The following is a 25,869-nucleotide window of genomic DNA, read 5'->3' as shown; positions in this document are numbered from 1 at the left end:
TGTATGCTTGATTGTGTTAATGCATGGTGCCATAAATGGAGATTAAGTATTAATTGTAGTAAATCAAATGTCATACATTTTAGGCCTAGCTCTGTTGAACGTTCTACTTTCAATTTTTTCTGTGGAAGTCATAGTTTAGTATTATGTAGATTCATACAAATATTTAGGCATTTGGTTCAGTGAACATGTAACATGGAATAAAACCGTCAAAGAACTCTCTAAATCTGCCAGCCGAGCTTTGAGCTGTTTGACTGTAAAATTTTACGCTTATGGTGGTATGACATATCAAGTGTTCACAAAACTGTATGAAAGTTTGGTACAACCAATATTGTTATATGGTGCATCGATATGGGGACTTACTGAACATAGACTCATTAATAACGTACAAAATAGGGCTAGTAAAATATTCCTTGGAGTGATTTAATTGACTAGCAATACGGCAGTACAGGGTGATTTAGGATGGCTGTCATGTCATGCTAAACAAAGACTGGAAGTTTTGAGATTCTTTTATAAACTTGAAAATTCAGATAATTCTCGTACTTTCTATAAGATACATTTATGGTCGAAACGAAAACGTAGATCCTGGAACTGTAATGTGATTAAGTAATTTCGCAACATGTCTGTAGAACACTTAATGCAGCCCGGAATTAGCAAAGAACTATTTTTTAAAGTGATTAAAAGTAAATTACGAATACTAGACGAACAGTTGTGGTTTACCAAACTTTGGAATGACAATTCGAATGTGAATGGAAACAAATTGAGGCTATATAGACGTTATAAGAAGGACCTTCAACCTGAACACTATGTTACTAACGCAATGCCACGCCACTTACGAAGTAATTTATGTAAACTTAGATGTGGAACTTTACCTCTGTCTGTCGAGACGGGTTGTTATACGAAACCACCAATACCGTTAGGAGAAAGAATTTGTCCATTTTGTAATAATGCTGTAGAAGATTAAATACACTTTTTTTTTTATTAATTGTGACATTTACAGTGACTTAAGGTTTAATTTGTTTCACAGAGCTATGGTCATGGATAATTCTTTTTGTACAAAGTCAGATTTTAATCAATTTGTATTTTTAATTCAAAATGCTGAATTACAATACGAGTTATCTATCTTGGTGCATAATATGATAAGAAGACGTCGCGCTCTGAAAAGTAATCTACAGTCTTAATTGTATATTTTCGTAAAAGTCAACTACTTAGGTTAATATTTTTTTTTTTATCATGTGTAATATCCGGATAATTTTAAACATTTTTAACATTTTATTATGTTTTTATTTTGTATTTGTTAAATAGATATATATTTGTATATATAGTGTCTCATAAGCCTTTCTAGGCTGGGTATTTGTCTTATTTTATTATTGTGCAATGTATATTATATAAACTGTATAAACAATCTGTAGACAAGTATGTGACACTTTAATAAAATAAATTATTATTTTTTAATAAGCTTTTAAATTACATACAAATGGATATTGCAACCTGTATCATCGGTTAAACATTAAAAGAGAAAAAAAACAATATAATTTATTTGTTACATTATGTTTAGGTTGTAAAAATATTGATCGAGAACTGTCTTTACTTTTTTTTTTATCTTTATTCTTCTCCGACAATCCAAGTTTCAGTTCTGTTATAATTTTTTGTTGTCCCAATTTCCACAGTTTTGTTCATTTTTTAAAGTATATTTAATGCACAATACGGCATAATGGCAAAAAATGTCTCGGCGTTTGGATCTTTCCATAGGTCCATTAAAACGGACAACTATTAGAGAAGCTAAAAATTGGACGGCGATTAGAGGAGCCAAGGAGCCAAAAATTGGTCCTCAATTAGAGGGTGATTGAATTGGCCGCCGATTTGAAATATTATTTCATTGTGACGTCAGCTTTGGACCTCGATTTGCGGAACAACCGTCGGGAAAAGACTGATGGTAGATAAAGAGAGTGGTGATATGTGTACAGAGTGATGAAAGATATACAAAGTGGTGGTAGATACACAGAGTGGTGGTAGATACACAGAGGCATAGGACATAAACTTAATTGTCACAAATTTGATAGGACAAAAATCAAAGGACAAAAAGTCACAATTAATTTGTTGAGAATTATTTGATGATATATAAGAGAAAGATCTTAAAATATTTCTTTTCATTACATATTTTCATTTCTAGGCTTTGAATATTTGTTCATAATAGATATAGGTAGATGTGGTGCGAGTGCCAATGAGACAACTTTTCTTAAGCCTTGATAAATTAAAATTCATTAAATTTTGATCATGCAAATGATATATTCCTTGGTACATATCAATTATTTTATCATTATTTTATTTAATCAATACATTTAAAAATAACAAAGTTGTTTATATAGAATACTTCAAGTAAAACTTTAAAAAAAAATGTTTTTAAAATTAGTGTTTTTCTTATTCAAACACTTTTTTTCTAAAAAAATGTATTTTGACCTTTTTGCCTGCGACTTTTGTCCTGTGACTTTCTACATTCGTTTTAAATACTAGTACATTCAAACAGAGTCTCAGAGGATTATCAACTTCCTTAGTTTACTATTGTCATGTCAATCAAAATAAATAATTAAACTTGAAGAATGAAATTTAAAAAAACATGTTATTCATTTACCTTAAAAAGAAACAAAGTGAAAGTGAGATTTTTTCATATAAGAATCTTGACTTTCAATCTTGTAACGAGTGCCTAAGTTGTAATAAATTATCTTGTCTTGTTGGTAAACGGACAGAAAGTCACAGAACAAAAAGTCACAGGACATAAAGTCACAAATTTGAAAGGACAAAAAGCCACAGGACAAAAAGTCACAAATATGTTTTTGACAATTGTTCAAATATATTTTGAAATATTTTCTTTAAGTTTTTATACCATATAATCCTTTTTAAGTTAAAAAAAAAAGCAGCTCATAAACCTTGATAATTGAAGATGTATTAAATTTTAATCATGCAAAGGATATTTATATTGGCAAAATGAAGCCATTTAGGTTCCAAGTCACTTTGACATTTTATTTTCATAACAATTACTTGAACGTTATTGACATTTATTGAGAAGATTTTTATTACAAAAATGCTTGAAACATAAAACTTCCAAGAAAAATGTGAAAAAAATTATTTTAAAATAAATGTAATCTTGTTCAAACAAAAGTAATCTCAAAACTGAATTGTGAGTGACTTTTTGTCTGTGACTTTTTGTCTTGTGACTTTCTGTCATGATACATTCGTCTTGTCTTACCAGTTTGATGAATTTATCTTGTCTTGCTAAACTTCTGAATTTATTTATTTTTACTTATAAATCGACTAAATAATTGAATTCGCTCCTCCATTATTCATGCTTAGGACCAACATTTTACAACTTGGTAGAGTTATTTTAATTCTGTACAATATATGCTGACACATCTGTGTTTGTTTCAACACCGCGACAATACCAATATCATCAAGAGGTATGTGAAATTCAGATGGATTTTTGGTTGAACTGGATGAAGTTCCCTTCTTTCTTTGTACACGGATTGACGAACACATTTTAGATTTCTTTTCATTCTTTTCTATATGTTCTTCGACAATTTTGAAGAGCTCTGAATTAATTATTATAGAAGGGTATTTCCTGTGAGAAGGATCTAATTCAAGAAAAAAAATTCATATCACTGGATTGTGATTTTGTGTCTTGTGTGTTAAAATATGCTAGTTTTCGAGTCAGAAGCAATAATCTAATTTAGAATAAAAGACAAGAGAAAAATATAAAACAGAAACCTTAGGAATGTTAATCTTTCAAAATATCTTTTTCGTGCATGAGTTATTTTTGGTTTTGTTTTGAGCAGTCTTAAAAGAAACTTTTATTACTTTTTTCCTGTTATGTCAACATGCATTGGGGGAAGATGTATATTTATTACCCATATTACAGGCAGAGGTTTGACAATCATGCATGTCACCCGTAATTACATTTACATGTAAAAATTTCCCTTTTTGGATCCAGATTTAAAAACAGAATGAAGAGGGTTTCTCCTGTTTCTTAGCGAGTAGGCAAACATTTAGTATTTCCGACAATATACATGTATTGTTTATATCCACAGGCACTTGTCTCAGAAAAAAAAATTACCTATATACCTTAATATAACACTATTAAGGTATATAGGTAATTTTTTTTTCTGAGACAAGTGCCTGTGTTTATATCCTAAAATTTAAATCTGGGTCTTTAACATGTTTAAGGTTTAAGGTATTTAAACTCTGACTTATGTATTAAATTATTTTGAAAGCAAAATGAAAAGTATGTGATTGTCTTATCAATAACCATGATGAAATAATTGTTTTTCCATAATTGAATTGTGCATTATTTGTTTATTGGATTACTCGATTTTCATCTCTATTTTGTTTACTGACACATGACGAAATAGTTAAATTTAAATATTTTACAAAAACGTTGTCATTATTAAAAGATTAAAATCGACTGAATAAATGAATATGAGAGTTCAATATTATTATCGGCGATGTTGAAATTAGCCGTCAGTAATAAACAGTCAGTTGGCGTCAAAACAGCTAACAAATGTGTTTATTAAGTATGTTTAAAGTATATGATGTATCTGAGACTACTATAACACAATCAGCCCTTCTGTATTTCAATGGTCTTTTTTTTAAATTTATTCAACAAATTTCGCTTGTCCAGGTGTCAATAACGGTGATGTCCACACCATGAGTACTGAGTTTGTTAATTGCGTGCCGTGTGCCGAATGTCGCCCCTCCTCTAAAAAAGGACGGTATAAAAACTATTTTTCATATACAATCTTGCAAACGATTGTCGTCCAATTATAACACTCGTTACATTGTTCTTTGGTATATTTAGAATCCGTAATAAACCTTAATTATCTGGAAAATGAGATAATGAATTATCTGACGGTATTCTTCAGTAAATATAATCTGGCAAACGATTGTCGTCCAATCAGAACACTCGTTACATTGTTTTTTTGTATATTTATCGGTCAATATCAGCCCTCGAGCCATGCGGCTCTTGGGCTGATATTGAACCTAGGGCTGATAATACCGACACGGGACATTTGCGCTTTTTCATAGGACATTTGCGCTTTTTTTTGTGGACACTTGCGCTTCAAAACATAGGACATTTGCGCTTTTTAAAAATGGACATTTGCGCTTTTCACATAGGACATTTTTATATATATATCTATGACTTCCCTTTTCTTTTATCCGGGCTTGGGACCGGCAGCTTTGACCGGGCAGAGTTAAAGTAATTCTTTATGGTTAAAAGTTTAAAAATCATTTCATAGCACAAACATGTCATATTATTGATATTTGTTTAAAATTTATGTACAGCTAAAAGTACACATTCTTATGAAATAAAACCATGCATGTACTGTCATCACAATTACAGGTCAGTTATAGCTTGATATTCGAAGCCTAATGAGTGAACAAATCTTGTGCTAACACGACCAATTGGTCGGAGGCCCGGTATTTTTATGTCTCCTGCAATGCGTTTAGCTAAATACTAGTAATCAAAAACCTAAGGTTGTAGACGCAAATTCCTGGAAAGAAGAGTCACTTCAGTTCCTATATTCCGAAGTTCCTTAATTATACAAAAGTGCCGCTGTAATGGGGTCCGTTTATAAAATTAGGTGGGAAACTTTTAAATGCAATATTCATGAATTAAATGAAGGTACTTTCGAGGAAACAATAAAATTCAGTTGAAAATATAAATATATGAAAAGGTGGGTATTTTGAATTTAAACAAAAATGTAACTAGTGTCGGATTCTGGGGGAGTACATGTGCTTAAATAAAAAATAATTTTCTGCATAAAAATGTCCAAAATTTTTTAGCCTCGCTCCGCTCGGCGAAATATCCACATCATTTCAATCCTGGCTACGCCACTGTCAATGATGATTGTGGCCAAGTTTAGTTTAATTTAGCCCAGTAGTTTAAGAGGAGAAGATTTTTGTAAAAGCTTTAAGCTTCTGTCAAAGTTTGGTACAAATCCAGGATAGTTTAAGAAAGTTATTAAAATTTCAAAAACTTTAACCACAGAGTGAATATTTGTGGGGGCGACGACGGAATGTAGGATTGCTATGTTTCACTATTTCGAAAAATGTTGAAGGCTAGCAAAATTAAGACCACTTGTAAGTAATATACAAAAAAACAGGAAATAAATTTTTACAAAATTTCCATCTGAATATTAGCTTGATTGTAAACAAACTTCTGTTCATGTTTAGTACAGAGTTATTAAAATTTCAAAAACTGAGTGAATATTTGTAGAAGACTACAAAAGAAATGTAGGATGGCTTAGATAGTCTTGCTTTTGCCACTAAAGTTGCAGGCGCTATAAAAACATGAAAATAAGTTCATGGTCAGATGTACCTCATCAGACAAACATGTTTACCTTTATATAATCATTCTGTATACCAAATATAGTTGACCCTTTTTTGAATATCTCTTATAACTTTTACTTATAGTATCCAAGAAATAATCCTTATCACAAAATTTAAATATGAACAAATATCCATGAAAATAAGGTCAAGGTCAGAAGAACATTGTTAGACAGACATGTGCACCATACAATCATTCCATCCATTAAAACATAAATAAACATGAAGAATTACCTTGTTTGAGAGAAACAAATACATAATCACAAAACTGAACATTAATCACTGAACCATGACTTGTTTAGGCTAGGCATTCCCTCAGGATGGTAATAATGAATTGCTGTTTAAAGTCCTGTGGCAATTAAATGCATATTCAGGACAGGTTCGTGAATATTAAGCCTACTTTGTGCAATCCACAAATAGAGCAGCAGCAAATGCCATTTTTTAAATCATTGGTTTTAACATGCCAGGGGGTCCAACTTGAGACCTACGCAATAACACAAGACCACTGATGTAATCTTTGTATGAAGGACATGACAGTGTATACCTTTTTTATAATTTTATAATATACCAAATATATAGTCAGCCATATTACACATAAGGTTGCAACCATTTGATTTTCTGGGGGGGGGCTATGGTTTTTTTTTCCTGTGCAAACTTTTTTTTTCGCCTTTGGCGAAGAACAATATATTTTTTTAGCGACAAACCAAAAACCAAAAACATTTTTTTTCTTTCAATTTTAGCATTACATAGTGGCAGCTGAGGGTGAAACCAACATTTTTTTTTCTCATGGTCCAAAACAAATTATTTTTTTCACCAAAACCTGGAAACAAACTTTTTTTTCCAAAAAAAACCATAGCCCCAGCCCCCCCCCCCCCGAAAATCAAATGGTTGCTGCCTAAAAAATGTCAAATTCATGTCATAACAAGAATGTGTTCAAAGTACCCAACATGGATGCCCCCACTCGCATTATCATTTTACATGTTCAATGGAACATGAAATTGGGTAAAAAGTCTTCTTTGGCATTAAAATTAGAAAGATCATACCATAGGGAATGTGTGTACTAAGTTTCAAGTTGATTGGACTTCAACTTCATCAAAAACTACCGACTAAAAACTTTAACCTGAAACTTGCACTTTCCTTTTCTATTTTAATTGGACCGTGAAATTGGGGTCAAAAGTCTAATTTGGCTGTAAAATTAGAAAGATCATATCATAAGGAACATACATACTAAATTTCATGTTGATTGCACTTCAGCTTAAAAAAAACCTACCTTGACCAAAAACTTTAACCTGAAGCGGGACAGACGGACGAACGGTACGACAAACGGACGAACAGACCAGAAAACATAATGCCCCTCTACTATCATAGATGGGGCATAAAAACACCTTGGTTATTGAACCTGAAATATAGGGTAAAATGTATAATGAAACACCATGAGGCATCTGCATACAGATATGGAGCTATCGAGCCTCTTCTACAGTTTGCATAATTATGATTTTACATAAATCCTTTTAGCATTATAGTCACCTATTAACAGCATTGGTAGCTATATGATGGTAATCAGCAAACACAATGATCAATTATGTAAGGTAGTGCTTAAAGCATCGTTTATTTTGGGTCTTATTCAAACCAGCAAAGAAATTACACAAAAAATTCTTAAAAAAGTTGAATGATGATGATCGACACCTAATGGAAATATAAATCATCTGCATGTGTGTCATACCGTGGACCACAGAAATCTCTTCCCCCTTTACTTATCCAAATTCAAATGAAATGAGGCTGGTTTTTCAAATATATTTTATTTACCAATTATAATTATTATGATATATCTATACAAAATATCCAAATGAAACCAAACACAATCTGCTTTTGTTAGGTGTGTACGAATATCAAAAAACAAATTGATTCTAGGGATATGATTTTGGACACGTCTGTAAATTATCTCTACAATAAAAAGGAGGAAAAGGATCTGCATCATGGGTTTTGTATCATTAGCATAATATTACATTTATACAAAATAAATGTTGACATTACTGAGGATTCTATTTATTTTCCGGGTTGTTTTTATAATATTGTTTTGAATACTAATTAGGGGGAGATAATCCTAATGTAATTTCCCATTAAATTAGCATTATGAATTAAATTAAATCATGTCTAATTTTTGATACATGTATTAAATTCTGTAAACAGAGTAATTATTCTTTGTTTAATAAAAAAAACCTTTTTATTGCTAACCAAACTTATAAAAGAATTCCATAAACAACAGAATCCTCAATTAGTGCCAACTTTTAAAAATGACATTAAAAAAACATTACAATTCTTAAACAAAGGAAATTAAAGCTATGTTTATGCTACAATAAAAAATACATGAATCAAATTATTTTTTGAGAACAAACTCAACTTATTTACTGGGTTATAAAAAAACAAAATAGCAGAGACGTGGATTAAGAGGATTTTTCAGAGGGCCCCCTTCAGTGGGAAAAATTTGGTTTAATATTTAGGGAATCACTAAAACATGACTGGAGCAGGGACCCGCTGAAGCAGTCAGTGCCCCCCATATTCCTGGAAAATTTCTGGATCCACCACTGACTAAATATCTTGATCTGTGCAAAAAATTATTAGATCACCAAGGATATGTTTAACAATTCATTTCATATTTTTAATCACATGCTGTTTTAAAATAAAAAGTAAAGTTTATTTACTCACACCAAATTTCTAAGCATATTAATCTTTATTAAATATCCCCCCCCCCCCCCCCCCCCCCAACCCCTTTCGGAGGAAAAATTTGGTTGATTGTACAGGAAATGACTGGTGTTGGGCCCCTTTATGTTAAGTTATGGATTCGCAAATAGGTAAAGTGAGTAAGTGTATGATATGTTTGTTTATCCATCTACAACTTTAACCCACAATTATCAAGATTAAATGGGACTTTCTCTAAACTTTCAAATAATCTTCAGTATCTGCCAACACTGTGTTCCATTGTTTTCACTTCAAAAAGGTTGGGAAAACCCAAAATTTCATTATAATAAATTAAAAAACATACTGCCTTTAGTACAGAAAATCAGCTGAAAGTTTCAATGAAAATCTACCAAGCTGTGGATGAGAGCTGATGATGGACAAACAAACAAACAATACAAATCTTCTTTAACACCCCATTTCAAAGGCATATTTATGGGGATGTCTCCTCTCCCTGTTGCGGGAAAAAATTTGTTTAATCAATTGCACTGGCCCCCTCTAAGAAAGTCCTTTAGGACCCCACAAAATTTAAGTTTTAATGATTCATCAATTAAAAAACAATAATTGAATGCAAATGGAATACAAATAATATAAATAAAAAAATATCCAATTTGAAACTCAATACAGGAATAAAAACAATTTGTTTACAACTCATTCTGCCACAAGATTACTGTCTAAGGATTCTACTAAAAAAAGATAGTAACAGTTCAGCCACGGTTTGCAGGATATTGTCTGAAGATTGTACCACACAAGGCAGCAAAGGTGACACTTTCAACTGAAAAGAAATAAAGTCAAGTTTTAATTATTGTTTGATTTCGAATTAATTATTATTCTGGAATATAATAACATTTAATGTGCAATTTTTCAAATAAACTAGAGGCTCTAAAGAGCCTGTGTCGCTCACCTTGGTCTATGTGAATATTAAACAAAGGAAGCAGATTGAAAATTGACTACAAAGGTCAATAACTCCTACAGGAGTCAATTGACCATTTCGTTCATGTTGACTTATTTGTAGATCTTACTTTGCTGAACATTATTGCTGTTTACAGTTTACCTATATCTATAATAATATTCAATATAATAACCAAAAACAGCAAAATTTCCTTAAAATTACCAATTCAGGGGCCGCAACCCAAAAAACAGGTTGTCCAATTCATCTGAAAATTTCAGGGCAGATAGATCTTGACCTGATTAACAATTTTACTTCATGTCAGATTTTCTCTAAATTATTTGGTTTTTGAGTTATAAGCCAAAAACTGCATTTTACCCCTATGTTCTATTTTTAGCCGTGGCGGCCATCTTGGTTTGATGGCCAGGTCACGCCACACATTTTTTAAACAAGAAACCCCAAAGATGATTGTGGCCAAGTTTGGATCAATTTGGCACAGCAGTTTCAGAGAAGAAGATTTTAGTAAAAGATATATAAAATTTACGAAAAAATGGTTAAAAATTGACTTTAAAGGGCAATAAATCCTAAAGAGGTCAACTGACCATTTTGGTCATGTTGACTTATTTGTAAATCTGACCTTGCTGAACATTATTGCTGTTTACAGTTTACCTATATCTATAATAATATTCAATATAATAACCAAAAACAGCAAAATTTCCTTCAAATTACCAATTCAGGGGCCGCAACCCCAAAACAGGTTGTCCAATTCATCTGAAAATTTCAGGGCAGATAGATCTTCACCTGATTAACAATTTTACCCAATGTCAGATTTGCTCTAAATGTTTTGGTTTTTGAGTTATAAGCCAAAAACTGCATTTTACCCCTATGTTCTATTTATAGCCATGGCGGCCATCTTGGTTAGTTGGCGGGGTCACCGGACACAATTTTTAAACTAGATACCCCAATGATGATTGTGGCCAAGTTTCAAATAATTTGGCCCAGCAGTTTCAGAGGAGAAGATTTTTCTAAAAGATTACTAAGATTTACGAAAAATGGTTAAAAATTGACTATAAAGGGCAATAACTCCTAAAGTGGTCAACTGATCATTTTGGTCATGTTGACTTATTTGTAGATCTTACTTTGCTGAACATTATTGCCTTTTACAGTTTATCTCTATCTGAAATAATATTCAAGATAATAACCAAAAACAACAAAATTTCCTTAAAATTACCAATTCAGGGGCAGCAACCTAACAACAGAATGTCAGATTCATCTGAAAATTTCAGGGCAGATAGATCTTCACCTGATTAACAATATTACCCCATGTCAGATTTCCCCTAAATGCTTTGGTTTTTGAGTTATAAGCCAAAAACTGCATTTTACCCCTATGTTCTATTTATAGCCATGGCGGCCATCTTGGTTAGTTGGCGGGGTCACCGGACACAATTTTCAAACTAGATACCCCAATGATGATTGTGGCCAAGTTTGGTTAAATTTGGCCCAGTAGTTTTAGAGGAGAAGATTTTTGTAAAAGTTAACGACGGACGACGACGACGGACGCCGGACGCAAAGTGATGAGAAAAGCTCACTTGGCCCTTCGGGCCAGGTGAGCTAAAAAAGAACCTGATATCACTGAATGTGAAATATAAAAAATAGAAGATGTGGTATGATTGCCAATGAGACAACTCTCCACAAGAGACAGAAATTTAAAACAACTATAGACTGTATGACCGTCGACAATGAGCAATGCCCATAAACCATTATCAAGTCAACTATAAAAGATTCCCAAAATGACATCTGTAAAACAATTCAATCAAGATAACTAATGGCCTCATTTATGTACAAAAAATGAACAAAAAACAAATATGTAACACATCAACATACAACCCCAGAAACAGGCTCCTGAAGACAAAAATAAACTTTCCAAACTTTTCTGAGACTTAAGGTGGTACCTTACACTACAGGGAGATAACTCTGTAAAATCAGCTAAAAGTTTTAATTACGTTGTGTTATTTAGGGAGGATTAAGCTTTTTAATGATCAAAAGTAGTGTTTGTAAAACTGCTATATAATCAGTGTAATTTATCTGATAAAATAGTTCGTTCAACGTTTTTGAAATTTTTATATTTTTGTCAAAGTAATACTTTGTCAAAATTTTATGAAAATATAAACGAGCCAAATTAATTTTAGTGAAAGTGTTGGGTACCACCTTAACATCAATTTTCCATGAGTAATTATTTGAAATATTCAACATGATGAATGCAGAAGCTGCTGATAAATTCACTAAACAAAAAGTTAAAATAATTGAATACGGTATGTTATTTGTTGTTTAGTTGACACTTACTCCACACAAAATTTATGTTAAAAATGTAGGAATAAAATTCTTTTGAAAGTTGAAACGAATATATGAACCACTGAATGTAAGGCAGTTATTATGCATCTTTTTATAAAAGCTATTTTTTTACTTGATATCAGGTTATATCCCCTTCATATTTCTTGTTCAGGAAAGGGACAAAAAATCAGTAAAAATGGATACATAGATATCTAGGGGCATAGATACATGTATAATTAAAATTTAAATTGTTTGTTGATTAATAAATTCTCACCTTAAACAGCTCTCTTTACTCCTCAAGCAAGTTACCCAAAGGAAACTTGTGATGCTAACCTGTAAAACAAAGTTCAAGGTCAGTTATTCGCAACTTTAAAAAATATATATAGATCATAATAATTGATTAAAAGTTCTTGAATAACATACAAAATTCTGTGAGAAAATAATTGGTATTCAAAATCAAACTAATGGTTATGTTTTCTGCTCTTTGTATGTTTTTTTTTTATCTCTCCAACTCATTCTCAATTGCTATTTTCAATTCTATTAAGTTTGCAATACAAAAATAAACTTGTACTTTATCATATAGTATAGTATTTCAAACCTTTAAAAAAACAATTGATATCAATTACTATTAAATTATGAAAAAAACTAAAAGCTTGTATACCTACCATCATGTTAACAATATCAGATATTCAAGTCTTACTCCCCACACCATGAAAAAATTGTAATTTCAACAACCTGGAAAAAAATGTTTTTAAGATTAAATTGTACATAAGATTTTTTTTAAAAGTGTAACAAAATTATGCCTTGTCACATTTCTTATGAATTTGTCTTATACTATCATTTTCTGTATGTTAACTTGATACCTAAGGTACAAAACAATTCAATTGAATACAAGTTGTTGTTCACATCCATTTGTATTTTTGTGCATCTGATGAGTTGAGCCTTTTTCAACTGATTTTTATAGTTTGTTATTATGTTGTACTGTTATACCACTGTCCCAGGTTAGGGGGAGGGTTGGGATCCTGCTAACATGTTTAACCCCGCCACATTATTTATGTACATGCTTGTCCCAAGTCAGGAGCCTGTAATTCAGTGGTTGTCATTTGTTTATGTGTTACATATTTGTTTTTCGTTCATTTTTTTTACATAAATAAGGCCGTTAGTTTTCTTGTTTGAATTGTTTTACATTGTCTTATCATAACCTTTTATAGTTGACTATGCAGTATGGGCTTTGCTCATTGTTGAAGGCTGTACAGTGACCTATATTTGTTAATGTCTGTGTCATTTTGGTCTTTTGTGGATAGTTGTCTCAATGGCAATCATACCACATCTTCTTTTTAATGTGTTATAAAATTGTTCAGCATTGATGTAGATGTCCTCAAAATCAAACCCATTATAAACAAATAATTTAAAATGCCTATAATAATATGATCATTAGTTTTGTGGAATATTTCAACTCACCACATATTTTTCATGGTAAGGCCTCAGACTGGGTTGAAGATTTAATTGACCATCTTCCTTAAGAGCTGCTATCCTAACCTGGAAGGTGGTTTATGTCCTCATCTTATTGTCCATTTGCTTTCAGAAATAACATTATGTAAAAATAAATATCAGATGCACTTTTTAAGTCTTTTGAAATTTCACCTAATCAATTGTAGTTACCCACAATTTCTCCCACCCTCCAAATCTATTATCTATAGCTAGAGCTCTGCTTACATTTTTTTTTATTTACAGAACTCTAAATAAAAGTAATTTTAGCAAGTATACATCTGATATTTAAAGAAAATGTGTACAAAAGTGAATATTTTAATTAAAAAAGTTATATTCCATATAAACACTCAGGAAATTTCAAGTATAATGAGTATAACAAAGGAATTACCTCCCTTTTGTCCTGAAAATTTCACCCTGTTGAGACTCCACACCCTTTAAATATTTAACAATACAAAATTTGTATAATTAAAATAAAGAAATAATAATATGTAAAAACTACAACACATTTCAATAAAGGGATGCGCTTTAGCACATGATACGGCCGTTGCTCTTTTAAGTTTCACCAAAACTGCATAAAATCCCCCTTTTTTAAGTATAAAAATTCATTACTTAAGAAAACGTAAAATCTAAAATTAATAAAAAGGGAAAGGGAGCTGATGTCAATAGATATAAACAATTCACCAAAGTTTCATGGACATTGGTGAAAGCCTTTTTGAGTTATTGTCCAGGTGTGAAAAATCACCCTTTTTTATGAATAAAGCCCCATAATTCCAAAACTTAAAATCTGGAATTTATAAAATTGAAAGGGAGCAATAACAAAATGTATATAAAAATTCAGGAAACTAAAAAAAACCACTTTACATATTTTTTTTTAGATTCTCCATTCTAAACCAACTGGAGGCCTTTTGACTAGACAGACCATTATTAAGTTGACAAGTAAAATTTGTCTGTTCCATTTCATTTTCAAAGTAAAAATGAAATAGAGATACAGGGGGTGGGGGAATAACGAAGAAGATCTAACAATTGTAAATACAAGCTTCCAATCTAATTGAAAATGGAGAATCTTTACACCTTTTTTTTTTTTTTTTTTTTTTTTTTTTATAAAAAATTACATTTTTTGAAATATATACAAAAAAAATTTGAATAACATTCTTCAGTTTTATCACATAATCATTGCTGCAGCCACAGCTTCCTGAAATAGAAATAAACATTCTTAAACATATTTGTCAAAACAAGATCAAACCGATATACCGATTTATACAATTATTAGCAAAAAAGGATGATAAATCAATGGTTGATGTGCATCATGTTTATTTTCCTTTATTAGTTGTATGAATTAATGCATTGGTTTTCTAGTTTGAAACTGTTTCACATTTTGTTATGTTCAGGCAGGGCCTTTAAAACTGGTACTGTAAAACCAGAAATTATTGCATGCTATTCTTGTGATTTTTCAACAAATGGACAAATATGCAAGATAAATAATCCCAAGATTTCAGAAAAATCTGGCCTCAAAGTTTTGCATTAGAGATTAGATTTATAAATACAAGTTCCTATTGTGATATTCAACCAGTTGCATTATTTACATTCATATAGGTTTTGCTCATTGCTGAAGGTCCTACAGTGATTGTAATTTGCTTCTCTTATTGATAGTTGAGTAGTTGCAAATCTTATAACATCTCTTTATTCTTAAATACCCAATCCAGATTACCAGTATAATTAAAACTATTAATTTGGAAAATATTTCAAAATACATGTGTTCATAAAAAAATACATGGTAAATTTAAAAGTTCATTAATCAATATTTTAGTTTCTTACCATAAAATTCAGCTCCAATGGCCGTTTCCCAGCTTCAATCCTTGCAGACAAGCTGTGGTGCTAACCTGAAATATAAAATACAAAATTGTTATAAAGGATAACTTCTGGAATACTGTATCTATGATATATAAAATGGGTTATATATGCGATAGGTTTTGAGAACATTGGTTAGACATCAATCCAACAACACAATTCAATCCTAAAAGGAGTAGGCTTAAAAGGGTTAAGTTGGCCCTAAGATTTTTTTTTTTTTTTAAATCAAGCCCAAATACTACAAATTTAACATATATATTGTTCTGGTATCATTATTAATACAAAATAAACACTTCATTTTGGCACCTGACACTATAAACTATTAAGTTATGACATCTTGATTATGCAATTCTGGTGTATTCGCAAAAGCGCCAATTAAGGTCCAATTTTTCACAATTCAGAACAGTTTTTAGCATATCCAGTAATAGTTTACGTCTTTTTATTTAAATACATGTATTACCCTTGGTTCCTATAAGTTACGAAACATTTTGGATCAAAGGTATTCTTTAAGCTTTTAGGTAAGAAAATTCACAAAATTATAGCATTTTGATAATATCTCCCAATATAGCTAATTATGGAGACTACAATGTATTATAAAGAAGCGATTTATTTTAAGTCACATTAAGTTTCTTGAAATATATCCATTTAAGATCCAAATTGGGGCCCCTTTGATATTCTATGATAAAAGTTGAAATTTAAAATCTATTATAAGGCCATACTTTGCCAAGAGACCATTGTCATATGATACTGATAAAATAAAGAGTATATACTGTTGACCAAACTCTTATAAACCTTTAACCCTAAAAAAGTCAGTATTCATTTTAAAATAATCTTATTTATAGATTATTTTTTTTTAAACAGGATTAACAATACTGGTACCTACCTACATATTAGCTGTATTTGACCACCAAGTCTTATTCCCACACCATGAAAACATGCCACAGAAAGTACCTAAAAAGAAATTAACACATTTATTAATTTTACAAACCAATTTCTATGTCAACCTAAAAATTGATTTACACATTTTTCTGATTTCTTACTTCAAGTACCAATAGTATAAAATCCACATATTTTGTAAAGATTGAAAAACAAACAAAAGTAGTCAAGGTTTATGATTTGAATTCTGCACTCAACTAATTTGAATAATGAAAATGAGTTGTCTCCCATTGAATGAACAAATCTTGCTGTTAATTGTGCTAGTCTCCCCTTGAAAGTTAATTCCTATCTTAGAATTTACTCCTGCAATTGTAATAGAAATTCTTGTTAATGTACAATCAAGGGGTGCAATCAAAATTACGTGATGGATATACACACACCGGAAGTTACAGTCAAACTCGCCGCTTGAAAGGTTAGTAGTTGCATTTCCTTGTTTATATCAATTAAATTTTGATTAATAAGTTGGCACACCGAATGTCGGATAGTATGTAGTTTTAAAATACACAATTGTTTTTGCTAGAAAGCATGCAGTTATTGAAAACACTTCGACACAGTTCCAAATTTTCAACGAATTTTTGTGTCGAAGTGTAAGCATTAACTGCACGATTTCCAGCAATGATAATTGTGTATTTCAAAACTAGATAGTATCCGACATTCCGTGCACTACCTTATTTATTAAATTTCATTGATATAAACAAGTAAATACGACTACTTACCTTTCAAGCGGTCTGCTCGACTGTTAGTTCCGGTGTGTGTATATCCATCACGTGATTTTGATTGTACCCCTTGACAATGGTATCCCAAAATATTAAACTGGTAAATAAATTATTGAAAGATGTTTTTCATGCAGAAAATAAGGATGAATATGTACATTTAACAAATATTTCTAGAAAATGTATAGAAATTGTTTGACTTCAATAAACTTGCCTTCTCAATTTCATGGTAAAGCCTCAGACTTGGTTGAAAATTTTATTGACCATCTTCCTTAGAGCTGCTCTCCTGGCTGTCATCATTATCTTAATTGCAATCTTTTCGTTTTTGGTCCATAATTTATAGAAATAAATAAAAAAAATATCAGATGCACTCTCAATTAATCATGTATCTTGAAAATTTCACCAAATCGATTCTACCGATAGTGTCCCATAATTTCTCCCACCCTTAAATCTATTATCTGGAGCTCTGTTTACATTTTTTTTTATTTACAGAACTCTGAATAATAGTCATTGTTAGCTAGTATACATCTGATATTAAACAAAAAACTTATACATATGAATATTTAAGTAAAATCATAAATTTAAAAGAATGAGGAGTTAAACAGGGGAATAATTTATTACCTCCCTTTGCCAAAAATTTCACCTGTTTAGACTCCACATCATTGCTATATCTAACAAAAATACAAGATGGTATAGCTATAATAAATAATAAATTTGACATAAATTATTTAAATAATTAACAAAAATATTTAGTACATAATTGTTCACCTAGGTGGTTCACTTCCATTACTCCGATTTTCTCAACCAATTAAAAAATGGACACCAAGATATATAACAAATCTTGCTTATTGTGGCATTTAACACTAAAAATCTGAATTAATCTTTTTTCACCAAGATGTGTTTTTTTCTATGCTTCTTGTGAAATAATCTTTTTTATAGCTAAAAACACTGCAAAAAATAACAAACTAATGAAGAAAAAAAGAGATACATCCAACAAATCAGAAAACCAAAATGTACATTTTAACAAAATAACATTATTTTTCTTTTTTTTTTTAGATTCTCCATTTTTAACCTTCTGGAAATGTTTGATAACACATTGACCATAATTAAGATATCAAGAGTAGGTCTAAAAGTAAAATCGGAAAATTATGAAGTATCAATTTAGCCAACAACAAATTACTTCCAGCTTTGTTGAAAATGGAGAATCTTTACAATTTTTAAATTTTTTTTTTGGTAAAAAAATATGAACATTTTTTAAAACATACACACAAATAGTCTGAATTACATTCTTTTTGGTTTCAGTTGTATTGCACAATAATTTCCTGCAGCCACAGTTGAAGTCACCTGAAAAAGAAATATACATTCTAATATCTTTCAGAACAATATTCAATGCAAAGGAATAAGTAACTAGTTAATAAATGCACTTATGATGCATAGAACAATAGAACATTGCTTTTACTTTGCTTTGAAGTGATTCTGTAGACTGAATTTACAAACAACCAGTCTTCAGTAGCAAACAAGGGATGACAAGTAGTTGGTTGTTGTTCGACGTATTTATAGATTATCGTTGAGATGACCAATGATAATCTGTTTATCGCTATTTTACCTATGACGACCTTGTCAATTTCAGTGTCAATTTTGTTAGCAACGCCACGTGGTCTCCTTAGTTTCTAGCGATAATTTTTCCATCTCAAGCGAGAAGCATGATATGAAAATTATCACAAAAAAGATCAAAGGAAAAATGCACAAAATAGCGATAATTGTTATTATTTCATGGTTTCATTATAAATCAAGCTGTTGGTTTTCTTGTTTGAATTGTTTCACATTTTGCCATGTTTCTAACTTTTAAAGTTAACTGTAAGGTATATGTTTGGCTCATTGTTGAAGGCCATAGTGACCATTTGTTGCTTACATATCATTTGGTCTCTGGGAGATAGTTGTTTCAGTGGCAATCATACCACATGATGGTCCACATCCCATTCATTATACAATGTATATACAGGAACAATTTTAGAAAACTTACAGATAGTAAGATTTTCTAAGTAACTGAATAATTTTTTTATTTCCTTTATTTATCTTGATACCTCCCTTTAGATTATATCACAGTTATAGTTCAAGAAAAATTAAAGTTTACTACGTCTCAAGATCTGCATAATTAAAATATAATACATCTTTGCATAACATTCTAGGGTATTTACATGTTCTTGGCTAAATGACTCATTAATTTATGTATTGGTTCTTACCATATTAGTCAGCTCCAATGGCCATTCTCAGCCTCAATCCTTACAGACAAGCTGATGCTAATCTGAAATATAAAGTGTTAAGTCTTACCAGAATGGTTTCAAAAGGTCACTGTTACCATATGAAATTATAAAGAAATAGGTTATATATGTGTAATAGAGGCTGAGAACATATATTAACTAGATAGAAATCCAACAAACTAAATAATTAGGTTCGATATTCAAAATTACGTTATGTTTGTACTGATAAAAAAAAAATGCGTAAACTAGAAACCAAACTCTTAGAAACTTTCAAGCCTGAACCACATAAAATTTAAAAAGAATATTTATAAAACATTTATTTTATTCGAAACTGTATACTGGCACCTACCTATATACTAGCTGTATTAGACCTCCAAGTCTTATTCCCACACCATGAAAAAATCTCACAAAAAAAACCTGAAATATATGAAAATTTACAATTTATATACTTTATATTTCAATTCCCTGACATTTACCAAACATTATTCCAATTTCTTACTATAACATAAATAACTGTAAAATCAATATAAAAGATTAAAATCAAAAACAGTAAGTCTTAAGTTTATTGATTGAATTTTCAACTCCACAAAAATAATAATTTAAATATATTCCATTGTTTATAAAGGTAAATTATGAGTTATCTCCCATTGAATGGCAAAAATAACATTTTACATTAGCAACATCAACTCTATCATATGCCCTTTATATACAATTTTTATCAAATTACTGATTGTATAGAAAATGTTTGGCTTAATTAAACTTGCCTTCTTATTTTCTTGGTGAAGCCTCAGACTTGGTTGAAGATTTATGTAACCATCTTCCTTGGAGCTGCTGCCATGGCTACTTTTCATGCTTTTCAACATAATTCTTTGTGATAACCAGTTCACTGAATCCATTTTAATATTCCAATGTCCTTTCCGTTGTATATAATCCAATATACAATTGTCCAAAGAATGTTCCAAAGCATCTCACAATATTTTCTTTTTACATTCATGGCAGCATGGAAGTAATTCTCAATATAAAAAATAATTGTTTGAACTCATACATAAAACAGTAAAAATATCAAATGTGCTTTTATACATGTAACTTGAATTTTGAAAATTGACCAAATGTTTTTTTTTAAATACCCACAATTTCTCTTTCCATTTTTATTTAGAACTATGTTTACATTTTTTTTATTTACATAGCTCAAATTATTGCTCTTATATTAGTTAGCAGACATCTGATATGTAAATACCTAAAAAAAGAGGTTATAAAAAAAGAACAGAATATTTATTGGCTAACACCTATAAATCACAAACATTTTTTTAATATTTTGGAGCATAGTTTAATAAAATTTCCCTTGTTTTAAGTTTCTCTTCACACACATCATAAGTATGAAAATAATTCTACAAAAATTGATCATAGCCTGAAGTAGCTCAGTTGTGCAAGTTCATATTTTCCATCAACAAAGGAGAATGGTCTTTACTGAAATTTAAATATATGGAAATATAAAAGGTCAAACATTTGTGATGACGATTAACCTTAATCAATTTGTATGCTCATCATGTGAGTTCTAAACAAAAATTGTTACATTCTTACAAAGGTTAAAATAAAAATCTCCTAATTCAAGAATAGAAAAAATTATAACTGCAGGAGTTGATTACACAAACGAGTACTGTCTGTAAATTTTAATAAAATTTCACAAATTTCGGGAAAATGGGGGGAAATTTCTCAACCAGTTTAATACTAGGAATAACACAACTTCAACGTGAGTGCAATCTTCCTTTGAAGTTTCAATGGTAAAAGAAACGCTGATAATATAAAATACAAATATAATACAAAATAGTGGTATGTTGTAAGAAATCTTTACATTTAGGATAAAATTTAGGATGAAATATTGTAAACTCAAAAAATCCTGTTTCTTTAAATTAAAAAATAATTGTCCAAATTCAAATTCCATGTAATAAAATCATTAAACTAGAATAGTTGAAGGAAATAGTTTCAAAATTTACAATTCAAAAGTAACATTTTTGTTCCCAAATTAAGTTTGATACATGAACCATATTAATCGGTGATGTCAAAATTTGTTTTTCATAAGAATGCTTCCAAAAAACTTAAGAGAAGAGAAATCACTGATATCTTGACATTAATAGAGATGGACTGACACAAGGTAAACTTTGGGAATGACTGGTTCCTTAAATGGAGGATAACAGTCAGAACTAGCTCCTGTCAATACACAAGACAGTAAACACCTCTTTTCTGCCATTTGGAAACAAATCCCATGTAATAACGTAAATAGTTTTTTCCATCTTCAAATGATAAAAAAGCAATTATTCTCCCCCAGGGGTGGTTCCAGCCATTTTTAAAGAGATGGGGCTCCCACCCAGGATAAAAGGCAGGGTTCAAACTAGGTTCTGTTCTCATTTAATTGCAACCAAAAAATTTGTACAGGTTCTGCAGATCCCAGTGTCTCGCTTACTTTTGCTGTCTCAGGCTCAACAAAAATGAGGGGGGGGGGGGGAATATCAATAAAAATATTCCTCTCAGACTATCATTTGATTGTAAGAAGCTTCTGTCCAAGTTTGGTAAAAATCCAGAATAGTTTATGAATCTAATAATTGTTTTAAAAACTTTAACTTCAGAATATAAGGTTAAACTAAGTCCATTAATAAGCAAAATACGGAAAAACAGGAAATAAATTTTAACTATTTTTTGTCTAGATACTAGCTTTTGATCATAAACAAGCTTCTGTCTAAGTTTGTTACAAATCCAGAATATTTGAAGAAAGTTAATAAAATTTTAAAAACTTTAGTGAATGTATTGTATCCTGGCATTTATAAGTAGAATATGGAAAAATTAATTTGTTTCATTTACAAAATTTACTTCTGGGTACTATCTTATGATCATATACAAGCTTCGGTGGAAGTTTTAGAAATCCAGAATAGTTTTAGAAAGTTATAAAAATTCCAAAAAACTTAAACTAAAGAGTGAATTTTTGTGATCGCCAATGATGACGCTGCTGACAGAATGTAGGATGGCTAAGTCTCATGTTTTTTTCAATTAAAGTTGAAGGCTCGACAAAAAGTATTAATGGTTTAAAAAGAATGTTAAATAAAATTTGTTGAATAGTGTTTAATCAAATTTTGCAGAGGTACATGCTTCCAATTGGCTTCCCTCAGAGTTACATGCCTCTAATTGGGACCGCGCTGCCAGGGGTACTGCTTCTAATTAGCTTTAGCAGACAGAGGTATATATGTACTGCTTCAAATCAGCTTCGCAACAAGACAGAGGGTATGTGCTCCCAATTAGCTTCACTAAGAGGTACATGCTTCCAATTGGCTTCGCTCAGACAAACGTACTGCTTCCAGTGTCGAAATGGTACGGTATGCAAGTCTGTACTATATCCAGCCTAGTAAATGGTACATAATTGCAAGTCAAATGTCGTCCAAATATACAAAAACATATTTTATTTAACATTCTTGATCTAGTTTATTTTTCGCATCTACCTTCACTCTCCTATTTATAATTTATCCTGATGGTGACATTGTGAAAAGCAAATTATCATTACAGGATTCTGCAGTTTCCTATAGTTTCAATCCTGATGAAGGTGCCATAGGATCCAAAATATGGCTATCTTGTCAAATTCACTTTAGCAATCCCTTAATTTTTTTTATTATCTTTTGATTAAAAGAAGCATGTCCTAGTTCTGTCAAAGTTTGGTAAAAATCCAGAATAGTTTATGAATTTAATAAATATTTTAAAACTTTAACAGCAGACTGAATGTTATGTTAACTTGAAGAAAAACTAAGTCAGTTATAAGTGAAAAATACAGAAAAATGGAATTTTATTTTTACAAAATTTACTTCTGGGTACATGTACTATCTTATCATCATAAACAAGCTTTGGTGCAAGCTTGGTACAAATCCAGGAGAGTTTAAGAAAGTTATCAAAGTTTTTAAAACTTTAACCACAGAGTGAATGTAATATTTCCCAGGAGAAAAACTAAGTCCAGTTACAAGTAAAATACGAAGAAATGGAATTTTATTTTTACAATATTTACTTCTGAATACTATCTTATGATCATTTACAAACTTCTGTCCAAGTTTGGTATAAATCCAGGATAGTTTTAAGAAAGCTATTAAAATTTTAAAAACGTTAACCACAGAGTGAATATTTGTGGACGATGCCAATGACGGAATGTAGGATCGCTATGTGTCACTTTTTCAGTCAAAGGCTCGACAAAAGGAGGATCCAACCTCTCCAGAACTCCCACCCTCTGAATCTACCACTGCCCCAAAAGTATGGTACATGATCTAATTTGAACCTGCTTAGTTATAAAAAAGAAGATGAGGTATGATTGCCAATGAGACAACTATCCACTATCCACTAAAGACCAAAATGACACAAACATTAACAATTATAATATGTTTAAAGTGAATATTGTATGCAATTTTTAAAAGAAATATAAGGGGAATTTCGAAAAGAAATGTCAAAATCTTGTCATGATGAGTAATTGTTAAATGCGACGAAAAAGTTAATTATGTACTGATAATTATAAACCAAATAGTTATACCAAACATTTTTAAGAATTACACTGATTTTAGAAAAATATGATGCCGAATGGACAAATGTCATTTTTAGAAATTTCTTAATTAAATTAAATTTGAAACAAGTTATCTCCCTTGCTTAAAAGTAAAAGTTTTCAGCTGTGTAAAGACAAAGCAAAGAAACAAACAACTATTTCGCTTAAATACAACATTCGAGGCTAATTGATGAAACTTGATTACAAATATTTTTCAAGCAAAATGTGGATTCCTTATTATTGACAGTTTTTTTTATTATTATTATTCATGTGAATGACAATTTTTAGGTTTTCACAAAATTATTTTTTGGGAGATTTGTATGGAGAATTTGTAAAATGTCTGAATGAAAGCATATTATTGGGGGTTAGAGTTAAAAATGAACCCAAGAATGATATATTTGAAGCAAAATAATTAGATACTTCTGTTTAATACTAGGGATTTTTATCTAAATAACTCTAGGAAATGATGATAGTTTCAGATAAATAAGAATGAAGGTTTAAGGGGGGTATTTGAAATGATTTAAATACTTGTTCTTCCCACTTGGTCAAAGCATTAAGTGAATTTAATTTAAAAGGTAGATTATAATTTTGAAATGTTACTTTTACTTCACCATTATCTTGTTAGCAATCAGTGCTTTTAAGAAACAGATACCCTGAAATAATTTTGATGACGCTTAAGTATATAACATTTTGGGTAATTTTTCACAATAAGGTATTTGAATTCAATCTAAGATACAAATATATTTTTAATATTTTGGTTTCCAATACATCATAATATGTCAAATATAATTTAGAATTTGATTAAAGACCTTTGTTTTTGACATTGTTTCGAAAATTATAAAACTTTTTTACAGATTTAAGCTCAAAATTATAATTTTTTTAATACTTAAATTACCAAACAAATATCAAATATTTTCATTTCAGAATTACATATAAAGATTCCCTCAAAAGCAGAACACCATATCCTGAACACTTGAAAACCATGACACCATTCAAAGAACCAATGAAAAAACAAAAGAAACAACCAGACCCTAGCAACTGCAAGCTACTCCAAAGAGAAAATATGTTAGTAATAGATTAGAAACGCAGCGCTCTGAGCTCAATGTATTTCTGAAATGATCATTTGATATTTGCTTAGTCTTCAAAAGAAAAATCAAGATGAACATTAATGTTCAGCTATGAAACTTTAAATGCAGATGACAAACTTTAATTTAGTTTCAAGTACAAATGTACTGTTATTCTCCAATTTGACAATCAAGATGTATTGAAAACAGTAAAATATTTAGGGAAGTTGTTAAATTACAAAACTGAAATTTCAGTTTTATCATTTAAACGAGTGTATCACCAAAAACTGCATGAATTGTTTTGAAAATTTCAACCACCCGAAAGCACTAACAATGCAAACAAGACAATGTTTAAAAATGTTTTATAAATATCTGTTGATCATTTGATCCAAGGACCTTAAACTGTTTTACAACCTAATAAACCTCATCCTAAGTTATTTCAACTATCACCCTTTCTGCATTGATCAATTTGATAAAGAAATTAAATAAATGGGCGTTCCACTCTGGGTTAATCTCCAACCTCTTTTTTAGCTTCAAATGTTGTTGCATATATAAGTATGGAGATTTGTCACATTGGCACTCATACCACATCTTCCTATATATATCAATTTAACTATTGAAATTGATGGGCAAACCATTTTGCTGCATTTCAGAAGAAAAT

The 25,869-nt window shown here is 30.5% G+C and overlaps 2 long non-coding RNA genes across 2 annotated transcripts; both read right to left on the bottom strand.

The window, feature by feature from the left end:
• Positions 1-9,407: 9,407 nt before the first annotated feature.
• LOC134701895 (uncharacterized) lies at positions 9,408-17,526 on the bottom strand. The gene is made up of 7 exons (XR_010104245.1): positions 17,323-17,526; positions 16,554-16,621; positions 15,638-15,702; positions 13,793-15,014; positions 12,997-13,066; positions 12,606-12,664; positions 9,408-9,886 (listed from the first exon to the last, which is right to left on the bottom strand). It is a non-coding gene; the product is annotated as an uncharacterized LOC134701895 (long non-coding RNA).
• A 1,067-nt stretch (positions 17,527-18,593) lies between these two features.
• Positions 18,594-20,002, bottom strand: LOC134701891 (uncharacterized). The gene is made up of 3 exons (XR_010104244.1): positions 19,930-20,002; positions 19,563-19,624; positions 18,594-18,663 (listed from the first exon to the last, which is right to left on the bottom strand). It is a non-coding gene; the product is annotated as an uncharacterized LOC134701891 (long non-coding RNA).
• Positions 20,003-25,869: the final 5,867 nt, after the last annotated feature.

This window comes from Mytilus trossulus, unplaced genomic scaffold, assembly GCF_036588685.1.
Source record: "Mytilus trossulus isolate FHL-02 unplaced genomic scaffold, PNRI_Mtr1.1.1.hap1 h1tg000363l__unscaffolded, whole genome shotgun sequence".
Taxonomy (NCBI): domain Eukaryota; kingdom Metazoa; phylum Mollusca; class Bivalvia; order Mytilida; family Mytilidae; genus Mytilus; species Mytilus trossulus.
This window is presented reverse-complemented; position numbering and strand designations above follow the sequence as displayed.